This window comes from Dendrobium catenatum, unplaced genomic scaffold (assembly GCF_001605985.2).
Source record: "Dendrobium catenatum unplaced genomic scaffold, ASM160598v2 fragScaff_scaffold_1664, whole genome shotgun sequence".
Classification (NCBI taxonomy): domain Eukaryota; kingdom Viridiplantae; phylum Streptophyta; class Magnoliopsida; order Asparagales; family Orchidaceae; genus Dendrobium; species Dendrobium catenatum.
The window spans coordinates 89,771-96,106 of NW_021320126.1; positions in this window are offsets into that span (position 1 = coordinate 89,771).

Consider the following 6,336-nt stretch of genomic DNA (forward strand, 5'->3'; position numbering starts at 1 on the left):
GTAGCTCACTTTGATATGTTGGTTAGGAGCTTGGCTATCAATCAAGAGATTTTAGATTCGAAGCTTTCATATGTGATTTGTATGTGAGTTTGCCTTGATAAGCTCAAAAGTCCTGTAAAAAAATGCACAAATGCAATATAGAGATTAGATCTTTTTGAATTAAGGGTTCGTTCGTGATTATAATTTTTAAAAAGTTGTTAGTTTTGTGAAGATAAAAAATTTATGTTATGCACAATTATTTTTGAAATTTTTATTTTCCAAATTATAATTCTACAAATGTTATTAGAAGTAGATGCTCCAAGTGGATCCTAAATCATTTAGATTTTGTGTTGAAAAAAAATTAGAAGATTTTGTTGCTCAAATGGATCAAATTGCCTCTTTTGAGTTTTATAGCAGCTCTGAATCATTTATAGATCTTATACTTATCTGATCAAAAAAAAAAAGTTCTGAAAGTAGTTGAGAACTTAGCGTGCAGATAAAACATAAAAGCTTCTTCAATGATTTTGCTCATCTATGCTATTTCCTTTTTCTCCATTTTATTTGTTTCATTGACTCCACTTTGCATGTTTCCCGTGAAGTAGAGTTTTGAAAGAGTCACTAAGGGTATCTCCAACCGAAAATCTCATCTTTCACTCCAAAATGTCTGAAACTAAAAAATGCTGTGATTCATCTCCAATTGAACGTCATTTTACCCGTAACGGTCATTCGCGCGTTTCTTCGGCAAGTTCGATAGAGACCAAAAAAATGGTGAAGATGAACAGTGCATCTCTGATCAAATGGCGTCAAAAATGACGGTCAGTTGAAGCAAAGCAAGAACAGCAAATAACTGTTTACCGTTTCATTGGAGTTACCCTAAGGGCTGGTTTGGGACGGCGTCACTATTGTTTTACTATTTAAAAAGCAGTTAAACATTTGTTTGGAGTGATCGTGACAGAGCTGATTACGAAAATTTCCATTGCCCCTCGCTGCGCGACCGAACCTTACCTCCCGCGTTACGCTGCTTTCCACAGTTTCGAAAAACAAAAATGACACTACTGCCCCAATTAGTGCGGAAGTTGTCGATCATTCCGCCATATCCATACCCTCGTCTCCACTACCATACCTATCATCACGATATTCTGATCGCGGAAATCTTCCTCACAGGCGATTATTGTTCGTCATCGCAATCCCCATACTCATACTCGTCTCCAGCAGGCTGCATCCTTGGCTCCATTTGTGCGGAAGTTGCCGATCTTTCAACAGCTTCTTTCGAATAGGTATGAGTTTCTTCAAACTGACCTCCTGCCTTTCGCTCATCTACGATTTTTCCTGCAGTTAATTTCGATTAGTTGCAACTCTTCTTTCATCCTCCTCTCAGGACCACACTTCAAGCCAGCGTCTCCCGCCTCCCCTATTCGCAAATCCCCATTCATCTGTCTGTCTCACGCCAGCACCGACACAAACATATAGGATTTCTCTCTACAATCACAATTGTGACAACACCCTTCACTCTTGACAGATATGAAGTCACACCTTCCGCCGTTCTTCTGCTTCATCGGAACCAAGGGCGACAATAGGAGTTTACTTGTAGCGAAGGTAGCATTTCTTCCTTTCTTTAGCTGTCAAACCCCAAGACCTAGCGTCCGTCTGCGAAGCATAAAAATCATATTTTTTTGTTTTTGTATTTGTATATCCTGACATGTTGTTTGCTATTTGTTTATGGACTTAAGAGAGGGAGGGGTCCTTTAATCCTATGAATGATGGGATTTAACAAATTTTATTCAACTAATAACAGTCTTAAATAATATTTATCAAAATAATCTGATTTAAAGTCCCCAAAAAATTATTTAGCATGATTTAAGATAAATATTGAATTAATTTTGTCTAAAATAGGATACCAAATATTATAAATCCTGATTTAATCTAATATTTATCCAACCCTACCAAATCCAGCATTTATTTATGGTAGGATTTACAAGTTCCTTTTCAGGGATTTGGTAGGATTTAACGAAAATCCTTCCCAAATCCTACACGAAGTTGTTGATCATAATTGTGCTATTTTCCGTCAGTCTTTTTCCATTCTCAAATAAATTTGAAAGTACCCTGTTGTTGCAAAGTTGTGTTTATATATGTTTTGTCTAACTTTGTGCTAGAGGATTTTATTGATTTTTATCCCAGATTAGTTTAACCAAAACTTGTGGCCATTCATATTCTATCTCATTGCAATTTTATTATGTTACTAATACCAAACATAATTATTTATGTTGTTATTTGGCCTCATGGAATGCTTTGAGATTCTATTTTGAATCTCAACACGCTCAACATTGTTGACCTCGATTTTGTCCAAATCGAACTTAAATCCAAATCGACCCTTTTGTGGCTTGATCCTCACTCCCCGTTGATCTAAGTGATTGATTTGACCAAGTCAACGTTTGACTTGGTCAAATCGAGTCATAAATAGGTCATAAACACCTATTTGGGAGGAATTAAGGGCCCATTAAGTGCAATTAAAGCCTCCAACCGTTTTTTATTTCAAACCACGGCCTCATGAGGCTATTTTCCCTCCTAATTTCATCTGGGATCGATCCTAGCCGCTGATCATAGGATTAGGAGCTTTAAATAGCCAAAATTAGGTTAGATTTAGGGACTTTTTTGCTCTTGTTCTCTCCCCAAGCACTCTCAGCCTCTGAGATTTGAGGAGAGAACTCCCACAGCCTTCCACCACCTTTTCCGACCAGATCCAGCAGCCATAAGCTCGCCGGCGGCGATCCTCCGGCGAAACCGAAGCAAAAAAAAACCTTTCGGGATTCCTACCGCTCGATTCAAGGAGAATCAAGGCTTGAGGTCAACTAGGAACTTGTTCTTGGGGAGTCTGCGAGTCCAACGAGCACAAGATCTCCCGAATCCACCTAGTGGATTGAGGTATATCGTGAACCCTAGTTTAGAATACTTAGACTTAAATAAGTTCTTTTACAGTGCGTTTTAGATTAAAATAAAATATCTCCATGAATGCTCTTCACTTTTGTATCCTAGATCTAAAATTTAGTTTGATTTTGTTTATCCAATCAAGAGAAATCGACAGAAAACACCCCTAGGGCTCGGTCTCACGTCGGCCTGGGCCAGACTTGGGCTGAGCCGTTGATCCGCCGATCAACGGTTCGGCTCGAGTTGTACTGCGGTTCGGTGCAGCCGTGTAGGTCATTCGGAAGTTCGGATCTCAGTCCGCCGAGATCTGGACCGTCAGATCGGACCAGGCGTCGATCCGACGGCCAGTAGAGTAGCCTACGTGGTTGAGTGGCTTTGATTGCGGCCAATGATTGCGAGCAATCAGTGGGCGCCGTCACCGGGACTGCGGCAGCCAACCGGAGCGCGCCACGTGGCCTGCCGCGTGGATTTTTTTAAAAATCTGTTTAAATTGTATTTTAAACCTATTTCAAAAACAAAATCGTAATAAATTTAATTTTGCTCTGTTTTTCGCATGCAATACTTGTTTTGTTTTTATTTTCGGCCTCCACAATTTAAAATTATTCTTGGTAAAAAATATTGGGTATATTTCAAAATATTTTAAAACAGCCATTTTCTTTCTTAAAAAAATTTTAATTAGACTAATGACATTATTCTAATTATAGTTATATAAATATTAACTAATGTTTTAAGTCGTTTAATTACTGCTCTATTATTTTATTATTATTATTTTCAAGTTTATTATTGTTATTAGGATTATTATTATATTGCTAGTTTTGTTAATATTTTAAGTTAGTTTCCTTAATTATTATTATTGTAATTATTATTATTATTTTTCTTGTTAGATTAGTTATTATTATTATTATTTTTATTATTATTATTATCATTATTATTATTTTCATTATTATTATTTTAATGTAGAGTGTTAAAATTCAGAAATTCAGTTATTTTAAATTAATATTTTAAAGCTGTTATTTTTTTTAAAAAACTATTTTGGAAATTAACTTTTATGTTGTTAAAACTTCCAAAATTCATAACTCTTTCGTTTTCTCTACGTTTTTGACGCGCAATACCTCGTTTTGTTCGTATTTGAATTCTGAATAGGATAAAATTATTTTTACTCCAAAATATTAGTTTTTTTTATTATTTGAAAAATAGTAAAACCTCTATTTTCCTTTATCACTCAAATGATTATTTCAATTACTATTATATTATTATTTTAATGGCTTATCATAATATTCACCTTTAGACTATTGGCTACTGTTTTTACTACTATCATTATTGTTTTCTCCATTATTTTCATTATCGTCCTTGATATTTGCATTATCATTGTTATTTTGATTATTTTGATTATTTTTAGTAATACTACTATTGTAGTACTATTTTGAAATCATTATCATTAATATTATTTTAAAGAATTACTATTATTTGATTAAATGAACATTAAATTTCAGAAGTCTTTGTTACTTCAAATCAATTTCATATAATAGTTATTTTAAAACTATTTTAAAAATACTTTATTATTGTATTTAAACTTGCAAAATTCATAACTCCATCATTTTAAATCGGATTTTGACGTATAACCCCTGGAACTGTTCAGAAAAATGAGCTTTGTATTTTAAAATTATTTTCAGTCACTGATTTTTCACTTTTCTGACAGATTTCTGTCACCCATCCTTATGTGACTATTTTAACCTTATTTAAATAATTAATTACTCTAATTATTTTGAAATTAAAAATTACTTTGAAATATTGATTGGGTGGTCAGTGGGTCTCCCAAATACCTATGAATGGAACTATTTTGAATTATGTTTATTTTTACAAAACTTTATTTATTTTGTTTTAGTATATATCTATTTTAAATTATTTTAATTTAAAATTATCTATACTATTAAATTAACCTAATTTTGGGAGATCTGTTCGATGAAATTTAGACATGGGTTCCCTTAGATTAGGTCCGTTCCAGTCTTAGTTAGGATCTCTTCTTAGTTAGGGTTTCTTCCCCATAGCTAGGATTTTTCCCTACTCTACTTCTTTTCAGCCTTGCAGGCTATTCCTTTCTTTACCCATTCTTACCTATTTATATCAAATTCATACTGATTCCTTCATGTCTTCTTTCTTGATTTCAATTTTTATTGACTTTTTCAATTTCTTTTCTTGGCAGCAGTTCCATGGCTTCCTTCGTGCCTTTCGTTACCTTTGCTTTCGGTTTGGATGCGCGGGTGACTCTCCCTGAGTCACTGCTCGTTAGTCCGCTAGCTGAAGGGATCACTTTTGGTTCCTTCACTGAATCGGCCTTCGTCACTCTTTGCGGGCCGACCTCAGTGGAGGCTGCTACATTCTCTCCTCCTAAGAGGAGAGGACGCGCAGCCATGCGCTCTTTCGGACGACCAACTGCTCGGCGGACAGCCCGGGCACCTGCTCGTCCCGTTCCTGTGCTTGCGCAACCAGTGCGCACTGTGGCTAGGCGACCATTGCCTAGGCCACATCCTGTTCCAGTTGTTCGTCCGGCAGTTAGGCGTCCAGTGCCTGTCGCTCCTGCTACACAGGTTGGTCCGACCCCTCAGCGCTGGCAGCCTGTTGTTTTTGTTCCCCCTGTTCGTGTAGCGGTCAGACGACCTGCACCTGCCGCTTCTGTTGCACAGGTTGCTCCGGCCCCTCAGCACCGACAGCCTGTTGCTGTTGTTACTCCAGCTGTCCCGGCGGAAGTACCTCGCGTTCGGGTTTCCCCTCCCACTTCCACTAGGAAGAGGGGTGCCCAGACCGAGGTGCCTTCGCCCTCTTCTGGCCGGATTTCTGTTTTTGCTCGGCTTTCTCACACTGAGACCACCGGGCAGACCCTGACACTTCCAGTCGTCCCTGTTCCCCTTGCCACCCAGGCAGTGGGTTCAGATGTCCCTTCCACCTCCACCTCCGGCCTTGGGAGAAGGGCCCGGAGGAATAGGAATAGGAGGTTGCGTTTAGCTGCGTCCGAGGTAGAGAGGCAGCAGATGGTTGAGGCGATAGCTCACTAGGAGCTTGTTTAGAGGACGGTGGCTCCCAGACAGCGGAGACCACGACCAGTTGTAGTTGTGCCTACTCTAGAGGTTGTAGTTGCTCCTGAGATAGAGGCAGTCCAAACATCTCTTCTTACAATAAATGTTTGTGTAGAAAAACAATGCAAAGCTTGAAATGAAAGACAAATTTGTGGCGGTGGCTATATTTTTCATTTGATTTAAGATGTAGTTTTCTGGTATGTTACTATTCAGTAGCTCTTCCATTGCATGTCTATGATATTGCTTGAATTTAATGTCGATTACTATTGGTGGCTTTAATGATAATTCAACCAAACTTTAATTATCTAGATAATTTTTTTTTTTTTTTATAATGAGTGGATTTTACTTATCTGCAGGC